Genomic DNA, 21,312 nt, shown 5'->3' with positions numbered 1-21,312 from the left:
TTTCTGTGTATAAACTAAGAGAACCCCTGATGTCGTTGAAATAAAAGTTTACCATGCGATGTTTAATGATATACAGTGTGTCCACGGATGAGGTGCCCAAGAGAAAAATATTTTTATTTTCAATTTTAGCGAAAAATGTCATTCTGGATAAAAAGTTTTGCTTGCTCTAAAATTCCATAAAACGAAATAAAATTATAAGTTTTTCAAGTCATGCTTAATTTTGTAGCCAATTTTACGTAAATCCCTATACATTTTTGCACTAAGTTCGACATCGTAACAATAATCTAGTGTTGCTGACCTACAATGTAGTTTAGTAACTGTCAACTCCGATATAGTTATTTTCCTATTTATTTAGCGTATGGCACCTGACACATTTACATATATTTTGTATAAGACAATACATAGGTTCACAAACGCACATCTAACTTATTTACATAGTCTATGGACTCTGGAGTCGCCATCAGGAAATCCTCTGACCTGCCATGATATAATCTTGTGGGACACTGTTCTGTGATGTGATAGATGGTTTGTGGTTGTCCACAGTCACAGAGTGGGGATGGTCGTTTACCCCATTTGTGCATCATGTAACCACATCTGCCGTATTGGGTTCTGATTCGGTTCAGCATAGACCATGTGTTGCGTGGTAAGTCAAAGCCTGGTGGTTTTTGTGTGATGCAGGGTAAGTTGCTATTTTGTTGTTCCATCCATTCTCGAGTCCATGTTGTCGTTAAATTGAACTCACCCTCCACAGTAACCTTTGCTGTTTTTATTGGTGGTCGTCTGGAGCGTAGACGGTTACCGCTGGCGGCATCTATATCTTGATGGATTGGCAGGTTCTCGTTATCTACTACCTTTCTGTACTCACTAGTGAGTGCGTGTATGCGTCATAGTTTGGGTGGTGGAATGTGGCTCAGTACTGGGAGCCATTGCGTAGGGGTAGATTTGATAACTCCAGCAATCATTCTCATTGTATTATTCAATTGGACATCTACTTTGTGTATATGTGGGCTGTTAAGCCATGCTGAAGAGCAGTATTCCGCATTTGAGAAGACTAGGCCCAAGGCAGATGATCGCAAGGTGGAAGCCGATGCTCCCCATGTTGTGCCGCACAGCTTCTGGATGATGTTGTTTCTGGATTTAAGTTTTTCCGCTGTTTTTGTCAGATGTTGCTTGAATGATAGGGTTCTGTCAAGAGTCACTCCAAGGTACTTTGGTGTTTTATTGTAGGCGAGTGTGGTGTTTTCAAACTGAATATTGAGTATTCTTCCTGCAAGCTTGTTATTTAGGTGGAAACTGGAAACCTCTGTTTTCGTAGCGTTTGGTTTTAGCCTCCATTTACGGAAATATTTTCCCACTATGTGTAAGTCCGCCATGAGGATTTCTTCTGTTTCTTCAAATGACTTGCACCTTGTTGCAAGGACCCAGTCATCGGCGTAACCAAACTTTCTTGATCTGGTTTCTGGTATAACAGAGATGTTATGCTAAAGAGAAGAGGAGCCAGGACAGATCCCTGAGGCAGTCCATTCTTCAATTTCCTTGGGGTGCTGATGTCAGATCCCATGACCACGTGAATCGTTCTGTCGGCTAGCATGCTGTTGATTATTCGAGCGGTGGATTTACAGGGGATTGTACGGAGGAGCTTGTATATCATGCCTTCTCTCCAGACTGTATCGTAGGCCGCTGTTAGGTCTATGAATGCGGCTGCAGTTTTAAGTTTTCGCTGGAACCCTGCCTCGATAAATGTGGTAAGTGAAAGAACCTGATCTGCGCAGCTTCTTTTGGGTCGGAAACCTGCCTGATCAACCGGTATTGTTTCAAGCAGCTTTGTGCTAATTCTATTGTAGATAAGGCGCTCTAGAAGCTTAAACGTAACCGATAGTAGGGCTATTGGTCTGTAATTCTTAGGGTTGTTATCATTTGGTTTCCCTGGTTTTAATATGGCAATGACCTTCGAGCGTTTGAGTTCCTGTGGTATGATACCGGTCTTCATAATGTCCGTGAAAAAGTGGGCTATCCATTCTCTCGCATATTTGCTGCAGTTAATTAAGAATTCGGGATGAATATTGTCAAAACCTGAGGCTTTACCTGGCTTTACATCCTTGAGAGCAATAGTGACTTCTTCGGAAGTGAAAGGGCGGGAGTATTCGGTGTCTGTATATTGGAATTTTAAAGTTTTGAGCTCTCGTTTTACCTTGGTTGTATGTGGCTTGTCTTTCGGTGCTCTAGATGTTGATACCAGATGTGAGGCAATAGTGTTTGGGTTAATTGTTCTTTTGTTCCTTGTTATAGGAGTTCCGCTTCCTAATTTTCTTAATAGTGTCAATGTTTGCCTGCTTGATGTTTGAAAATTAAGACTTTCTACAGTTTCGGTCCATTTTTGTTGTCTCGCCGCATCTAGGCTATGGAGCAGTTCATCTGCTATTTCTTGATCGCCACTTTCAAGGAAATTTTGGTACAGTTCACTATTATGGGACCAACCGGGAATGTATTCTTTTCGATAGCCTCTTGGTATATGCTTTTTGGCCGTGCTTATTACGGCTCCAGCGAATCTTTTGTAATTTCTGCCGGTAGGGGGTATCAATCCTAGAGTCTTGTCCAGTTCTGTAGAAAACCTACTCCACTTAGCTTTCTTCGGATTCCACCGTGGGCGAGGGATGGATGTGATTATAGGAATTTGGGTTCCTGCATCTATGATTACTGGGCGGTGTTGACTGTGTGGAAAGTCGTCCATTACTTTTCGTGAGACTGATAGAGGTTGCCCGCTCCTATTAGTAGAGACAAAACATAAATCAGGGTTGTACCCCTTTTTCCATGCTGCTGACATAAATGTAGGTCGGTCTTTAGCATCAAACTTAAGTAAGAGATGTTCGTCCTCCGCCCATTTTACTAGTGCGTTCCCATTATTATTGCATTGTTTATATTTCCACTGTTCATGGTGACTGTTGTAGTCCTCCACGTATATTGACGGGTGAGAATGACTTGAGCTGGCCAGGATATAGCTGGTGGTTTGTAGGTGTTAGTGACGGTGATGCTTCCAATTTTTACAACAATATTATGAATTTCATCCTTAGTACACGTGGAAACAAGGACGGCGTTTTCTACGTTTTGTTTAACGTACGTTGCTGTGCCATATGATCGATGGTACGTGGCACCCAGTAGTTCGAAGCCAGGTATTTTCCCCCTTTTTCGCAGTTGTTCTTCCGTTTCGCAGTGTGTTTCCTGTAAAGCGACCAGATCGATGTCGTTATCTTTTAAAAATTTTGATAAGTACTGGCTCTTTGAATAGCTTATGCCTTCTACATTTAAGTGACAAATTCGGATCATCGGTCCGAGTTTTCTAGTCGTTGGGTCCTGAGAAGGACCTTGTGTATTTTTGGTAATTTGCCTTTTGATAACGTTTATCGGCATTGTAATGTGTATCTGATCAGGAGATCCTAAGATTATCTGACCGCCAGTTATTTTCCTAACTAGTGCGGAAAGTGATACTTTCACGCACGAAACTGCCGTTGACCCGAATAACGCGATAGCGAAGTTCGGGCAAGCAGTCGAGTGCTGGGAAGACACTTTCCGCATGAGTTAGGAACAATATTTTTTCTAAGGCCATACGTTTGGAAAAAAGCCACAAAAAATAGAGATATCAATTTTTATTTAAAGTGAAAATACTCAAATTAATTCTTTGACAAGGTGGTCAAAACCAAACTTTCAATATAATGGGTTAGGAAGCGTTCAAGTATTACGTAACGCGATTTTTGACCCCCCTACGTAACGCACTCTTATGGGAGTTAATGTATTGCGTAACGCAATTTTTGAAGATTTTTGACCCCCCCCCCACCTGCGTTACGTAATACTTGAACGGTCCCTTACCACGACGACGATATTGGTTTCCATGACGACGATATTGGTTTCCATGACGACGATTCAAAACCATTGTAATTTTCTACTGATCTGACTTTTAAATATATGTAAAAATAATTTTATTTCGTCGAATTATCAGTAGTAATTGCACAAAAGCTCTGAAATTCTATATTAATTTCAGAGGTCGAGTGCAATTTGTTGCGATTATTTCATGAATAAAACTGTTCAAAACCAAAATTTTATTGTAATTTATTTATGTAAGTACCATTAAACACACAGTTTTTATAAATATTTGACGATTGAAAGTCATCACTTTTATAATTTTTAAAACATTAATTGTCATTAATGTGAATGTATTTTTTCGTAGCAACGAAGGGCATCTGACGTAATATACTTAACGACGGGAGATTATCAAAAATTATCGATTTAATTCAGATTTCTGTAGCTTTCTATTGGTCAGAATCTCCTATGAATGAAATAATCGCGCTAATTTCATTAAAACATGAACACAATAAGATAAATTTCAAATAAAGTAGTAAATAATATCTAAATATTAGTTTATTGCATGTATTATAATATATTGCCATATTACAAGGTATTTTACTTTACCGCACGCCGTGCGGGAAAATTTACTTTTACGCACGCCGTGCGGGAAAGTGCAACTTTCGGAAACGAAATGCGTGCGTGAAAGTGGCTCTTTTAGCACGGCCGTAGAAAAAATAATTTGCGAATTGTCATTTTTTTTTCGACATAATTTTTTATTTAATAAACTAGCTGACCCGGCGAACTTCGTACCGTTAGAAATAAATAAATAATTTGTCAAAGTTTAATAAATAAAAATTAACAGAAAAACAAAAAAGTATTTAAAAATATGTAATACAAAAGTATAAATTTAATTCATTCTAATCAACCTTTTTTGCGGTGCGTAAATATAAAACAATGGCAGTTTTTAAATGCGCGATTAATTTTCCATGTACGAGACATGGACACTCATAAGTTTATTCCGAAAACTCACAAAAACTTGCAATTATAAACGTTACTACTACGCTCGATATTTACATTAACAAAATAATGTTTATTGAACAAGGGTGCGTCCATAGTGCACGCTGGTTTCCGACAATGCCAAGTTTACCACTAGGCCACTGCAAGCAAAAGGGGGCCGCAGCGTTTTGTAAAAGAAGACTTTTGGTAAAAAAATTGAATTTTAATTTTTCCAAAATTAATTAATAATTACCGCTACTATAAATCGAGTACACTACTTTTGTATATAAACAATACAATCTAATTAAAATAAGCAAAATCCATATTAAAAATAAATATTAACGCTTGCCAGTCTATAGGAGGCTACAGATTGCAGGTGGAATGTGGAAAGTTCCAGGAATGTATCTGAAACTCATTCGTGAAAAACAGTTAAGTAACAACATTATTTCTGAATATGGACAAGGTTTTGGTCATTCTACTATGCATGATGACATTTAATGCATCTGGAGAAAGATCATTCAGCATGTTGACAAAAAAATTAAAAACTACTTTAGGAACTCAACTTCTGACAAAGATTCTAGATTGTCTAGTTTGGCTAGTTTTGTTTCAAATGCTGAGTTTTTTCAAGCCTTAGACTTTAAAAATTTGGTTAAAGATTTTGCAGCCAAAAAAGCTAGAAGAGTGAGTGTTTAAATATGAGATTTATTACCAGTATGGAGTGGAGTGAGTGTAAATGTTAATTACTAATCCAACTTTATCCAAATTAAGACATGACACTGACGTTTTTTCTCTCTCTCTCTCTTCTATGGCGCTACAGACCAAGTCGGGCCCTGCATCCGCCTATAAGTATCTCTGTCTCTGGCTGCTCTTCTCCAGTTATCCACCCTCAATATCTCTTTAACAATTACAGACCCATAAGCATTGTTTCTACATTCGGGAAAGTGATTGAAAAGGTGATCAAACAACAATTATATTCTTATTTTGAGTCTAAAAGTTATTTTAGCAACTCGCAATATGGATTCAGAAGTGCTCGTTCTACTACAAACGCGGTATATAATATTGTGAGCGAGGTGATTGAGGGGCTTGAGCGTGGCAATCGCATAGCAATTTCACATGACATTTTGCTCCACAAATTAAACTATTATGGAATCAGAGGTATCCCTCTTAAGCTTATCTCTTGTTACCTATGTGGTAGACACCAGGCTGTAGTGTCTAAAGGTTATCTCTCCGATTTTCGACCCGTAAAACATGGAGTCCCACAAGGTTCGGTCTTGGGACCTCTTTTATTCATTATATATGTCAACGATTTGCCTCATTTCATATCTCCGTACAAATCAGTACAATTTGCGGATGATACGACATACATAATATCAGGTAATAAAAATGAGGATTTAAAAATGGCTTACGAGGAAGTCTCTGATAAATCTAGCACATGGTTTGATGCGAACAAACTAAAACGCAGGACTTGATTATATCTGCAAGTGGTTTACATGACGATCCAGATGACAAAGACACTGCTAAACTATTAGGAATAACCATAGACAATCGATTGAACTGGTCGGCTCATATTTCACAAGTAAAGGGGAAGCTGTCTAGTAGGGTGCATCGAAAAAATAAAATTTGGAAATATTATATCTAATAGCGTGAAAAAGTTGCTAGTGTTATTTTTCAGCATATTAGTATTTTCTACCCCCTCCCCTCCCCCAACGACCTTGAATTTTACTAAATGTCTGATTTTTAAGGAAATTTCAATTTATATCATTTTGAATAAAATATGAGCTAAGTCGATCTAAGATCAATTAAAGAAAACTAAAAATGTTGTCAATTACAAATTTAAACGATATTTAAAGTTTTATTTGTTTTTTCAGTCTCCCGAGCCCCTTTGAAATGTCCCGCTTCGTGTGTCCGTGCGTGTGATTTTCGCTTATGTTTGGTGCGGTGCGTTACTTTGTTATTATTGTTGTTTGTAAATTAAAGATTTTTAAAATAGATAAACCAGGATCATGGGAAATAAAATCAAGATGTGCTGTGGACCGCCCCATTTTTTGGCAACCAATAAATATACCTGAAAATGTTTTACCGAAATACAAACAAGCGATGAAGTTTTGTGGTTGCAAGAGGATAAAAAACTTAGCAAGAAAGAGCCAGAATTTTCTGGTATTGCCGAACACGTTGCAATTAAATTGGATGAAATATGGAAAAAGGCTTTAATTCCAATAATTTAACATACTAGGGTGGTCCGATAAGTACTTAGCCTCTCCGCCATATGGCGCCATTGTCCCAAGAGAAATGTACCATCGTGTAATACATTCTTGTAGACGGCCTATGGAAAAATATCAGCCAAATCCGACTTGTAGTTTTGTTTTGACCGCGTGTATAAGCGGGCGTGTTTGGGGATTTTAGAAAAATGACAAAAGAGCAATATCAGTCGGTGATTCGACTCTTCTTTTTAGATGGGAAATCCCGCAGCCAAATCAAAAAGTGCTTGAATTCTGTAAACGGCAACTCTTCTCCTTATATGCAAACCATCAAAAATTGGTTTAACGAGTTTCAACGTGGTGTTTCGTCGGTTTTTGATAAGTCACTCCCAGTTGCCCCGAAAACGGCTACCACTGAGGATGACGTGAAAGAAGTCCACGATCTCGTATTGGTGTACCGCGAACTGAAGCTTCGTGAGATAGCTGAGACAATAGGCATCTCAAAAGATGTCGTTGATCATATCCTGCATAAAATTTTGGGCATAAAAAAGCTGTCGGCGCGATGGCTGCCGCATGAACAATAAACGCAACCATGAGACCACTTCAGAGCAGTGTCTTATGCTGTTTAAGCGTAATCCAAATGAGTTTCTATGTTGCTTCGTAACCGTCGACTAAAAATGGTTCCACTGATATACACCAGAGACCAAGGAACAGTCGTTACAGTGGACGTCACCCCGTGAACGTGCTCCGAGGAGGGCGAACACTGTCCAATCGGCCGGAAAATAGATGGCCACCATTTTCTGAGATTCACAATGTGTGATCTATATCCACTTCCTGGAAAAGGGCAAAATGATCTCAGGGCTTTACTATGCCGCACAATGGACCCGATACCACGCTGAATTTCAGAAGAAAACAGTCCCAATTGTGGAAGAAAAAAACTCTTCCACCAAGACAACGTCCGGCTCACACCTCCGCCATCGCCATCGATAAATTGGTCGAATTGGGCTACAAACTGCTGTTCCATCCAACATTTTCTCCAGATTTGGGCCTGTGCGACTTCTTTGTGTTTCCAAATTTAAAAAAGTCACTCGCCGGACAGAAATTTAAATCGAATAAGGAGTTCATCACCGCCACGGCAGCCTACTTTGCAGACCTCGAGAAAAGGTATTCTTCAGACGGGTTAAAGAAGGTGGAGCATCGCTGGTTCAAGTGTATGGAGCTAAAAGGAGACTACGTTCAGAAATCAATCGCCACTTTTCCAAAATTTCCGTTTTTCTTTTGAAGGCTAAGGACTTATCGGACCGCCCACGTACAAGAATTATTCAGCTTTTAAAAGCCTATCATGACAAATATAAATATGAAAGTTATGAAACCATTTAAGAACAAGCAAAACCCGCATAACAATTTCATGTTCTTAGTAGATTCATAGAACATACTTTTCAGAAAAAGTATATACTTAGAATATGCGTAATTACCATTGAGAATGTGCAGAGCATATACTGAGTATATACTACATTACAGTACTTAAACGTTCTATGTATATACTTAGAATGTACTACCGCACTTCTTTTCAGTATATACCAAGAACATACTTTTTAGAAAATTCTAAGGAGGTGCTATAAACCTTCTATTTATATACTTAGAATGTACTATCGCACATATTTTTAGTATATGGGAAGAATATTCCAAGGAAGTGCTATATACCTTCTAGTTATATACTTAGAATGTACTATCGCACATATTTTTAGTATATGGGAAGAATATTCCAAGGCAGTGCTATATACCTTCTATGTATATACTTAGAATGTACTATCGCACATATTTTTAGTATATGGGAAGAATATTCCAAAGATGGAAGTATTTCTCAGAAGGTATGTTTTCAACATCACCCAATCTCACGGAATGGGACGTTTCGGCGTCGCCGTTTCGGCGTGGCCATTTCGGCGTGGCCGTTTGGGCGTAGAGCCGTTTCGGCGTAGGCCGTTTCGGCGTAGGCCGTTTCGGCGTCGGCCATTTCGGCGCCTGCCGGTTCGGCGCCCGCCGATTCGGCGCCCGCCGATTCGGCGCCCGCCGATTCGGCGCCGGCTGATTCGGCGACAGATACTTTGGCAAAGTGAGAGAGAAAAAAAATAGTTGTTAATGTATGATAGTCTGAAATTTTCTTTAACAAAAAATGTAGAGTCAGGAGAACAATTTTCGACATTTTAATTTTAGAAGATGTAAAATAATACCCGAAAGTTAGGTTTGGACCGAAGGGTTAGGTCTTCCTCCTTTGAAAATTGTACTGTATAATATATAATATATATAATATATTAATTTTTTAATTAATTATGTGCAATTAAATAGCTTACATTTACAAAAGTTGGAAAAAATAACATTTAATATATTTTTTTAGTGTGGTATAGATATAAATCAAGAGCCTCTTAAATTTCTAAAAAAGTAACGTAGGTATAATCTAATGTCTTACTAATAGACTCCAATGTAGGTATTTAGTCAACTAAAATAAAATCTCTGACGCCGAAATGGCCGACGCCGAAACGGCCTACGCCGAAACGGCTCTACGCCCAAACGGCCACGCCGAAATGGCCACGCCGAAACGGCGACGCCGAAATGTCCTAGACCCCCCAATCTCATCCTGGGTTCTACTAATATTATTTACATATTCTAATTGCATATGAGAATGTAGTTATTACATTCTACAATATTACGTAAAAAGTAAGTATAAAATATATAAACTTTAGTTATGTTATATAGGTACCTATGTATAATAAATATTATATGGGTAAGTAGTCTATATATAAAATATAAGTAATATATTTAGTTATTATGTGCACATCAAAATAAAAATGCTGCTTATATAATTATATAATAGCCAAATATATATAATATGTATGTAAATTACTAAAATTTATAGGTATCTATATACATTATACATACTTTTACTTACTAGGTATTTAGGAAATATTGAAGTACCAATATGAAGTTATTATTTTCAAGCTGCTTTTTATGTTCTTAAAAATGTTTTAGTCCTTGTAGCTAGAAATATTTCGTCTTCGCTTCGTCCTAACAGCGTAACCATAAATGCCTACCTGTACTCGGAAACTATTTTCATATTTTGCCCTTTTGTTACCTACCCCCTTCCCTTGTGCAGGTATAAAATATGCAATGCAAGGGGTCAGAATGACAATGAATAGCCGTTTCCGGATTCCAGAAAATTATAGGTAAAAAAAAACTCAAATCAAAATGGTATTATATTCATTTCAATTGAAAACGAAACGAGAATTTCTCATTTTTCTTCAATAGAATTAAGTTTTAAACTTTTTTACCATACAATTAAAACGGTTAAAAAAAATGAATTAGATAGTTCAGTAGTACCTACCAAAATACCTAAAATTTATTAATTATTCTTAACGCGAAGTTGATAATCTATAGGCTAACATTATTCTTCTTCCTATAGGTACATACAGTATATTCTTTTTAAGATATTTTAAAAGTATATACAAGTATGTGTTAAGCATATACTTTTGCATATACTTACGCATATAATAAGAATATTCGATTAAGGTATATTCTAAGAATAAACTTTTACGAACATTCCGAGATACTACGTACACGAATGTGCTCAGTATATTCGGTGCAAGAATATTCTTCGAAGCACATGCAAAGAACATGAAATTTAGAATGTTTTTTATGGTACATGCTATGCTTGTACTACGCATATACTAAAAAGGATATACTTCGACGAATGTTGGTAGGATATGCTTAGAACGTGATGCGAACATCATTGTTATGTGGGAACAGTGAATTTTACAAAAATAAAATTCAATGCTTTAAGAACAAAAGTAAAACTACACGTTACGATCTTGCAGCATGCAAATGTGACACTGATTAATTGTCTTTGTAGCAAATCTCAAAAAGTGCCTCTGGATGAGCGAGAATTTCTATTAGATCAAAGAGGTGCCAGAAAAATGGTAATAAGCTCGATTGATAGGGAAAACAAAAACAAATATAATCAGAGAGAACAACGGTAAAAGAAGAAAGTTACCGACGCAAAGACAAAACTTTAGCTCAAGTAAAAAACAGTACCAAGTTTTATGGTCAATCGATCGTGGAAGAACACATAACATTTGTGCATGAGCCAGGGTGCAAATATTTCGGATATGGGTATCCGCTGTCTGGTATATCAGAAAGTATCAAATCCAGCTATTGCATGTGACGAAACAGACGTAAATACTGGCGTTAAGGGTGATATAATACGGCTGTTAGGAGAACATCTTTAAAAACCGCTTCAGTGGTTTGTATGTCTGCGACATTCAAATGATCTACCCCTTGGACATCAAAAGAAGTTTGCCAGTGACCAAATCAAAAAACGTGAGGGTCTTCAAACTTTCTCCTATAAAAATTTTGATTCAAACCACTACTTTGAGTTAATTAACTAACAAGAATATCACCTTACAGAACCACCTCTATTCATATTCTCTAGATTTTCGAGTGACAATCTGCAAGATTTTATTAAGAATCTCAACTTAGACCCTTTTAACATTGAGATTGAGAAATATCACTGCCACAAACAATAGAACGATGTGTCAAGCTTGTGACACAAGCTTCTCTATCAGTTTGTGGAGCGTATTCGAGAAAAATTGATTCCAGAAAAACTATGCCTCACTTTAATGCTAAATCGGAAAACATCTTCGAATAGAATGCTTTTACCATATTTTTTTGTAATATTTATATACCTAATTTTGTACTTTGCTTTATATTTATTTTAGTATTAAAAAACTTTAGTGACGTCAGAGAGACGGATAAGTTAGGCTAATTTGTTATAAAAAGAATGTTTTAGTATATTTTTCTTAAGTAAAATTTTTTTAATTGCCTTGTGAAACCAGAAAATATTTTCCAATTTAAACCGAATTTATTTATTCAAGTTCTATAAGGCATTACATTTCCCTCACAAAAGAAATTCTCATATTAATGTATTTTTTCTAATTTTTAGTTGCCGTGGGGGGCAGAAAATATTTTTTTGTTTCAACGCAATTTTACTAAAATACTAAATAGTGTGTTAGGCAACTTTTGTGAGCTATTAAATGTTCGTTTCGAAATAAAATTTTTTTTCGTCTGTTAACATTTTTTCAAAATTTTTAACTGTCTTGGGGGAGCGAGGGGGGCAGAAGATATTTTCCAATTTCGAAAAAATTTTATCAAAATACTTAACAGTTGATTGGGCAACTTTTGTGAGGTATTACTTTTCCATCGCAAAAAAAATTTTTTTCGTCTGGTAACATTTTTTCAAAATTTTTAACTGTCTTGGGGGGGCAGAAGATATTTTCCAATTTCGAAAAATTTTTACCAAAATACTTAACAGTTGATTGGGCAACTTTTGTGAGGTATTACTTTTCTATCGCAAAAAAAAAAATTTTTTCGGCTTTTTCGATGCACCCTACTGTCTAGTTCATTGTTTCCTATTCGTCAACTAGCAAGTAGCAAGGGTTGTCAACTTTGAGACATTGAAAGTGACATATTTTTCTTTATTTCACTCACACCTAAGCTATGGATTAATCTTATGGGGCAATTCAACAAATGCTCTTCAAATTTTCAGGATGCAAAAGAAAGCTATCCGGATTTTAGCAGGGGTTAGTTATCTGGAACATTGCCGACCTCTCTTCATCAAATTAAAAATTATGCCGCTACCTACTCTGTTGATATATCAAGTTCTGACTGAAATTCACAGAAAAAGGTCCCATTTAACAAAGCAGTCTGATGTTCACGTTCACAATACGCGAAACTCTCACTATTTACGAACAAATCGCTCTAGATTACGTGTTTCAGATAAAAATTGTCTTAATTATAACTACTACAATATTTTACCAAAAGATATTAAACAGCTAAGCTGTAACAGTTTTAAAAAAGTCATAAAAAGGTATCTGTTGAAACATTGCTTTTATTGCTCGGAAGAATATATGGCTCATTGCAGAACATCTACTGAAATGCTTACCGTGACACAAAATATTTTTTGTTAATCTATATTCTTGTCTTATATATAAAAATCAATTGCTGTGCGTTAGTCTCGCTAAAACTCGAGAATGGCTGGACCGATTTGGCTAATTTTGATGTTGAATTTTTTGTGGAAGTTCAGGGAAGGTTTATACGGTTTTATATTGTCATTTTAGTAGCCACCAAAATTTTTACAGCTATATGTATAAAATGCTATTTTACAGTGTTTGTTGCCATACTCCTCCGAAACGACTTTACCGATTTTTATGAATTTTTGCAAGTATACTCGACCGGACTGGGAATAGGTTATTATCTATATTTCATACCCGTGCGTCTTAAGGGGGGTTGCCCCCCTGATAGTTATTTCTATTTTTTCGGACAATCTCTTTTTTTTTAATTTTATATTATGTGGAACGTAAAGATACATACAACTCTAAATTTTCACTTTTCTATCACTAACTGTTATTTTTTAATGGCCATTTAAATATTTTACATCTATATAAACAAAAGAAAGTCGTGACAGTTACCAACACATAACTCGAGAACGACTGAATAGATTTTTATGAAATTTTCCACGTATATTCGACCGGACCGAGAATAGGTTGTTGTGTATTTTTCATATTCGTACGTCTTAACGGGGGCTGCCCCCCTAATATATTTTTTTATCTTTTTGGTCAAACTGTTTTTTCTTAATTTTGTGTGATGTGGAAGGCAAAGGTAAATACAACCCTAAATTTTCACTTTTCTATCTTCGACCGTTATTTTTTAATAGCCATCTAAAGTTTTGCATCTTCTTATATATAAAAATCAATTGCTGTGCGTTAGTCTCGCTAAAACTCGAGAATGGCTGGACCGATTTGGCTAATTTTGATGTTGAATTTTTTGTGGAAGTTCAGGGAAGGTTTATACGGTTTTATATTGTCATTTTAGTAGCCACCAAAATTTTTACAGCTATATGTATAAAATGCTCTTATTACAGTGTTTGTTGCCATACTCCTCCGAAATGACTTTACCGATTTTTATGAAGTTTGGTAGTTATGTTTGGTCTGACTGGGAGTAGGTTTATATCTATATTTCATACCTCTACGTCATAAGGGGGTTACGTATGACGTCATAACTCTCAGAATAATGATGTGAAAAACACGAAATTAAGTAAGTGTACTCCTTGCTATTCCGAACAGATCCGTACTAAAATTTTTTCTCTAGCGGAATCGGTGTCCAAAATACAATATCTTAAGCCGTAGAAATATTCTGAGGACAGAAGAAGAACGAGCAACAAATTTCATCGAAGAAAAGTCCAGCTGTTTAACTTTTGGACTTAAATTGGGCAAAATATGAATTTCTTAATTTTTCGAAACTTTCAAAAAATATCTCTACCGGACTTTTCTGACGAACGGCAAGCAGGAGAAAAGTTCTGAGCACACGAAAAGAACAAGCAGCAAATTATAAAATTTTATTTAATTTTAATTAATTTTGTTTCATTTTATTTAATTTTATTTAATTTAAGTATTTTATTTATTTTCGTTTATTTTATTTTATTTCATTTTATTAAATTTTAATTATTTTTATTAGATTCTGTTTATTCTTTTTTTAAATTTATTTATTATTTTTATTTAAGTTTATTCAGTTTTATTTATTTTTATTAACTTTTATTCAATTTTATGAAATTTTGTTTCATTTTATTTAATGATTTTTAATTTTATTTTATTTTGATTAATCAACACCTATATTGTTGGACAACCCCGAACCCAATTATAAATACAGGGTTGTTTTGAATGTAAATAAAATAAAGCTGTTATATTCATTATAAGATAAACAAATTTAAGGTTGCAACTGTTGCACTGCAAACTTTATTTTGTTACTTCTAACTAAACTTTATTACTTCAAACATCCTGTGTAATTCATTAAAAATAATAATAAAAACTCATTCACATCGAGCATGTTTTGTTTATTAATTACGAATTCCTTTTGTTTATTTTAAGTTTATTGTTTACAAAAGTTTGTTTTTATCTATTGAGGCAGAACGAAGTCTGCCGGGTCAGCTAGTTTGTGATACATATTTATAAGTTGTGTTTTTTATTTCTGTTTTATATACCTTGTGATTTTATATACCTTGTAAATTTTATATTCCTTGTAATTTTGACTTGCTACAAACAATTTTTTTGTAAAGTAGTTAAATAAATCTATCTATCTATCTATCTTCCTTGGTCTTCCTACTGGCCGACGTCGCACCATTTTTTTTTGTTTTATGGCATAGACTTGGGTGTCAATTAGCCAGTCACAACTTTTTTGTTTTCTATTCATACATAAAGAAGGCAATGAGGTCCTTAGAGTTCCATAGCAAACTCTTCCACAGCTCTCTACTCAGTTCAAAAGCTGCAGGTGGCCGCTATGGACTATCCAAGTTGCTCACCACATTTCTCCATTATACATCTTCTTCTTCTTTTTTCATATGTACATAATATATCAAATTAACGATTAATAAATTTAGAGGTTAATTTTAGTTTCACAGATAAATTTCATTAAACAATCATATATATTTTTGCTATTCAGAGACAATAGATAGGGTATATTAAAAGGTGGAAAAACATTACATTTTATTAAATCTTCGATTAAATTATAGGTGTATCGAATGTATTTTGTGCACTGAAAGAAAGAGGGATTCAAATCACCCACCTTCTGACATTCAGTACAAAGACTTGAATCAAAAACTTTAATTCTTGCTAGATGTAGAGGGAAACATGCATGTCCAAACTTCATTCTGATTAATGTTGTTATATATCTTAGAGGTGCTACATAATTGTTAAACCAACATATATTTGGAACAGAAGGTTGAATCAGTGAATACTGAGATTTGGATTGTTTACAAAGATCTCGCCATGATTGGCTCCATTGATTTTTAACTCGATGCTTAATAGTGTTATAGTCGGTTCGCTAAACTCAGACGCAACTTGCTAGATATTTTAGTCGGTAATTTTTTTGTTTTTTTGTCAATTTTGCAAAAATTGGCAAAATTACTGACTATTTAGTAATTATTAACTATTTAGTAATTATTTTTTGCCAATTTTACTAAAATTGGCAAAATTACCGACTAAAATATCTAGCCAGCTGCGTCTGAGTTTAGCGAACAGACTATAACTAAATCAGATGTGCAAAACATACGATCATTTGAAGTACCATACTCAATAGCTTTTTTAGCCAAACTATCAACATAAATAACAAAAAACAGATTTCAAATCCCTTAACATACATAATAAATTCATGTCTTAATTTAGGCATTTTTCCAGATATATTAAAAATTGGAACTATTAAACCACTATTCAAATCTGGCGAAGAAACATATTGTCAAAATTATAGGCCTATAACCCTAATCTCAAATATAGGCAAAATATTCGAAAAAATAATTAAAATAAGACTCACATTTTTTTTAAAAAATTTAATATACTATCTGAATGTCAATATGGGTTTCAAGAGGGAAAATCAACCGAAGATGCAATCTGTGCTCTAACAGCTAACATCTACAAAGCTCTTGATAATGCAAAACCATCTCTTTGTATATTTGTAGATTTAGCAAAGGCATTTGATACAGTTTCACATAAAATACTGCTAAATAAACTTCAAAAATATGGTATAAGAGGACTTGCATATAACATCCTAGAAAGTTATCTACTAAATAGACAACAACATGTTTCTATAGATGGAGAAATCAGTAAAGGAAGAATTATATCTTACGGAGTACCACAGGGAACAGTCTTGGGACCAATTCTCTTCAATATTTATATCAATGATCTATTCAGACTGAATGTAACAGGTAAAATCATAAGTTTTGCAGATGACACAGCTATTTTCTATGATGCAAATACATGGAATAATTTAAAACAAAAAGCTGAAACAGATTTTGCTACAATTCAGAAATGGTTTCAGTTTAATAAACTTACCTTAAATATAGAAAAAACAAAATATATACCATTTACATCATATGTTAATAACCTCCCAAATCTTGGCTCATTAAAAATTGATGCAAAAAATGAAATTCCACATACATACGAGATTAAATATCTAGGTATAATAATTGATAAACATTTACGATGGAACACCCAATCAAATAATATAGTAAATAAATTAAGAGGACTCTTATCAAGATTTAAATTTTTAAAACAATTTTTAGGAATAACTCATTTGCGAATTCTTTATTATGCACTTATACAATCTCAACTTACATATGGCCTTGTAGGATGGGGTGGAAAACGCAATAATTACTTACATTCTATAAATATTATTCAGAAATGGCTAATTAGAATTATATACGGGAAAAATTTAACATATTCTAGTGAGCTGTTATATAACGAAAGTAAATTTTTAAATGTACGTAAATTATTCTGTTATAAAGCCCTTATACATATACATGAAAAAAAGATAATATTAAATTTTAATAGTCATGCCCACCAAACTAGATATATAAAACATAATACAATTCTACCAAAATGTAATAAATCCATCCTTCAAAGATATGTTGGTTACATAGGGCCCAAATTGTACAATTTGCTACCGGATAATTTAAAACAATTTAAAAATTATAAAAAACATAGATATAAATATGAAATTAAACAATGGATTGGGAACAAATCAACAAAATTCTGCGAAGAAATTATCAATGGACAATAATTGTAATAAATAAACTTAAATAAGAAATAAAAAATTATATCGAAAATAAAAATTGTATCTAAATAGATTTTTATTATCAACTGCGACATTTCTTGAATTATTGATGGCCACATTTATATCACAAATTGTATTAAAATTATTATATTTTTATTTTTTCTTGATTAATATTAGAGTTTTTAGTATTTTTATAAATTTTCATATAACTGTATACATTTGTTAAATATTTTTTGTGTTTATTTATATTTGTAAATTAGTATATTATATTTTTAAGTCTCACGCACAAGGGGTGCTACTTTTGTATATATATTAGTAATATATATACAGGGTAGCTCAACTTCAGTGAGTTATTTAGGTAGTACTCATTATGCTTTTTATTTTTTTTTGTAATTCTTTATTGTTATTCCTAAATAAACATCATTATTATTATTATTATTCATTATGCGTTAGTCCTATATGAACCTTAACCCATAAAAAGTTCATTCTTCTTTTATTTTTATGAATTTAAAAAAGGATTTTCTTAATTAGTAGAATATAAATATTTGAATTGTTATTGGGAAAATCTATAGTTTGAATAGCAAGAAGAACAGAGATTGAATCGGAAATAATTGTTGCAGATATATCTTCAGATTCTTTAAAATATTGCAGGGCCTCATAAATTGCTATGGCTTCAGCACTGAAGATAGAAAAATCATGGCTTAAAAACATTTTTTCTGTTTTAGTAGCAGGTATGTAAAAGGCACATCCAGTGCCAACTAACGTCTTAGATGCATCTGTATATATATTTACAGAGTCTGGCCAATTATCTAATAATGTTCTTAAGATGTTAGAGCTAATATCACTGTTTTCATGGTAACTTGGTTTTACTAGTTTAACTGTATGTAAAAAATAATGAATATCTTCAAGTCCAAAGCTATCAATCACAGTCAAAATTTGACAGATCTCGAAAAGCCTCGCAAAGTGGAGGCGAGTTCTTTAGTTTCCAGTATTTATTAGTTAAATCCGCTACATTCAGCTTGTTAACATTTAGGTAAAGACCGATATTTAGGTAACGAATTTTCATTAAAAATTTCTGGCTAAGATATTTCCTTCTATAATTGAGTGGAATTTCTAAAGAAGCTTCTACATGTAAAGCTTTATTTGGAGTTGATTTCATAGCTCCCAAACAGATAGACGTCCCACCATAGTGCCGGTAAGTGTTTTACTAGGTATTCTGTCGTTATCCATTCTTATAAGTCCTGATCAGGCAATCTTTATATTTTTGCATAATTTGCTATAAAGCGTTCTTTGTAATATTGGTATGGTGTACCTCGTGGTTGAACCTTATTCTCCATATACCATTGCCGTAAATGAGTCCCAGTATCTTTCTTTCCAAAGTATTGTTGTATTCTTAATATTTTTATTTTTCAGTACCGTAGCCTATTACTGCTACAGTTCACGTTATTTTGCTTGTTCTTTTACTTATAATGTCTTCTTAATTCACCTTTTTTTTTGTTGTGACCTGTACTTTTCCCCCCGAATGAAACAATCTTATTTAATTTTAACAATTAACTGCAATATTAATTTATAATATAATAATTTTAGCAATATTAATAATTTTACAAATATAGGTACTGTTTGCTAACTTTTTGAATTATATATTTTCTATAATAGTATATTCTTTCACGGTTTTTGCTGTAAATTTTAAAGTACCGCTTGGATTGACATGACATTTGGCATACGCATAGCTAACATGTCAAATAAAAAAAGCGATATGGTGCCGATGTGTGCTTTTGCCCTGGGGGTGACTTTCACCCCATCTCGGGGGTGAAAAAATATATGTCCAAGATAAGTCCTGAAATGGATAAACTGACTAATTTTAAGTAACTTTTGTTCCATAGAGTTTTTTCGCCAAATCAATACTTTTCGAGTTATTTGCAAGTGAATATCTTCATTTTTCAACAAAATAACCACGTTTTTAGGCGGTTTTTCGCAAATAACTCAAAACGTAAGCATTTTGTCGAAAAAAATATTCTTAGCAAAACTATAGCCTATAAAAAATGAAAAAAATGGTGTGTATATTAGGTCTATATACCCTGCAAAAGCAGAGTTATAGCTAATGAAAAATAGGTTCATATTCGAAAAATTCCAAATAAAATAATTCTATGTGAAATATCCCAATAATGAAGCATTCTTGGGGAAAACACGTTACAACTTTTTTAAAGTGTTTAAAAAAAGCTTTATTTCTGTTTCTATAAAAAAATTTTCTAGCACCAAATGTAAGCAAGTTACGCTCAAAATAAAGTTGGTTCCTTTTGTTTTGGCAAAAAAAAATCAAGAATATCACTCCCAACTAGCAACTTAAATGAAATTAATCGTTACCGCTTCACAAGAATGTACCTATGTAATTTATTTAGATTAAAACTTATTTATATATTTATAAATCTATTTTAAATTAAATAAATTACATCATACATTCTTCTTTTTTTATCAAATAATTTAATTAAAATAACTTTTTTTGCCACCCATTACAACAATTATATTAATGTTTATATTACTGAATAGAGAATTGAATAACCTTTCAAATAAGCTAGCACATGACCCCTAGTCTCATTAAAAAAATCATTTATTACGTCATCACTCCCAGATGGATGACGTCACTAGTATGATATATGCCAAAAAATTACAATTTCAAAATAAAAATTGACCTGTTTCGGGATTTTTCCTTAAAGGCGGCAGCTTGTGAAATTACGAATTTATTCCTTTCATTTGCACCATACTGTATGTGTGAAATTAATTTTTTTATGTTGAACCCATCACCATCCCATGATAAAATTTTTATGTTATTAACAACTGTACTATGTATTTGAAGGAATATTAAGAAAATTTTAAATTATGTACTTTTTGGAAAAAAACTTAATCAAAATATTTTTTTTTTTGAGAAAAACTTTATTAAACACTTAAAATCTCTTAATAAAATCCAATAATCTCAGAGGTCTTGAAAACATGTCATTAACCGTCCAGCGAACAGGAGAAGTAAAATTACACAACACATGGGTGAGACCTATGAGGACCAAAATGAATAATTTCGAAAAAAAAAATAAAAATGAAATAAATTTTTCTAGACTACTTTTATGCATTGTATATTTCTATAATAGTAGCATAAAATAGCAATATTATAATTTACTATTCTAACTGGGAAACAAGCCATAATTTGTTGACTCTTAAAAGGGCCGCTATTGAAAACTTGTTATTCGGGATTTTGAATTGGCTCCTTGTTGAAACCAACCGAAAATTCGTGGCAATCAGTGGCGGCTCGTGGCTTTAGGGACAGGGTCGGCAAGGTTTTTTCTCCTCAGATAGGTATGCCATCTAATTAAAAGGCTTCCATTTCATAGAAGATTTTTGGTTTTTGTTTTTTTTTATTTTTTTTTTGTAAACCTGTTTATAAATTAACTCTAGTCTATGTTGTTTCGAAGTAGCAAAATGGGTTATAACGTCATTGTAAAATTTATTATTGTTTTGGAGAGGTTTTAAAAGTTTTTTTCTATTGACATTTGAGACAAGTTTGACATTCTCTCTTGTTTCATGGTGTTTCGACAATACGTTTTGACTTTTTTGAGACAAGAGAAATCCCGTTCATTTG

The 21,312-nt window shown here is 33.6% G+C and overlaps 1 protein-coding gene across 1 annotated transcript in view; it reads left to right on the top strand.

Annotated features, from left to right (window-relative positions):
• LOC126886952 (zinc finger protein 501-like) overlaps positions 1-21,312 on the top strand; it is a 73,970-nt gene that overhangs the window by 37,480 nt on the left and 15,178 nt on the right. The window lies entirely within an intron of this gene.

This window comes from Diabrotica virgifera, chromosome 6 (genome assembly GCF_917563875.1).
Source record: "Diabrotica virgifera virgifera chromosome 6, PGI_DIABVI_V3a".
NCBI classification, from domain to species: Eukaryota; Metazoa; Arthropoda; class Insecta; order Coleoptera; family Chrysomelidae; genus Diabrotica; species Diabrotica virgifera.
The sequence above is the reverse complement of the archived record's forward strand: the minus strand, read 5'-3'. Positions and strand labels throughout refer to the sequence as shown.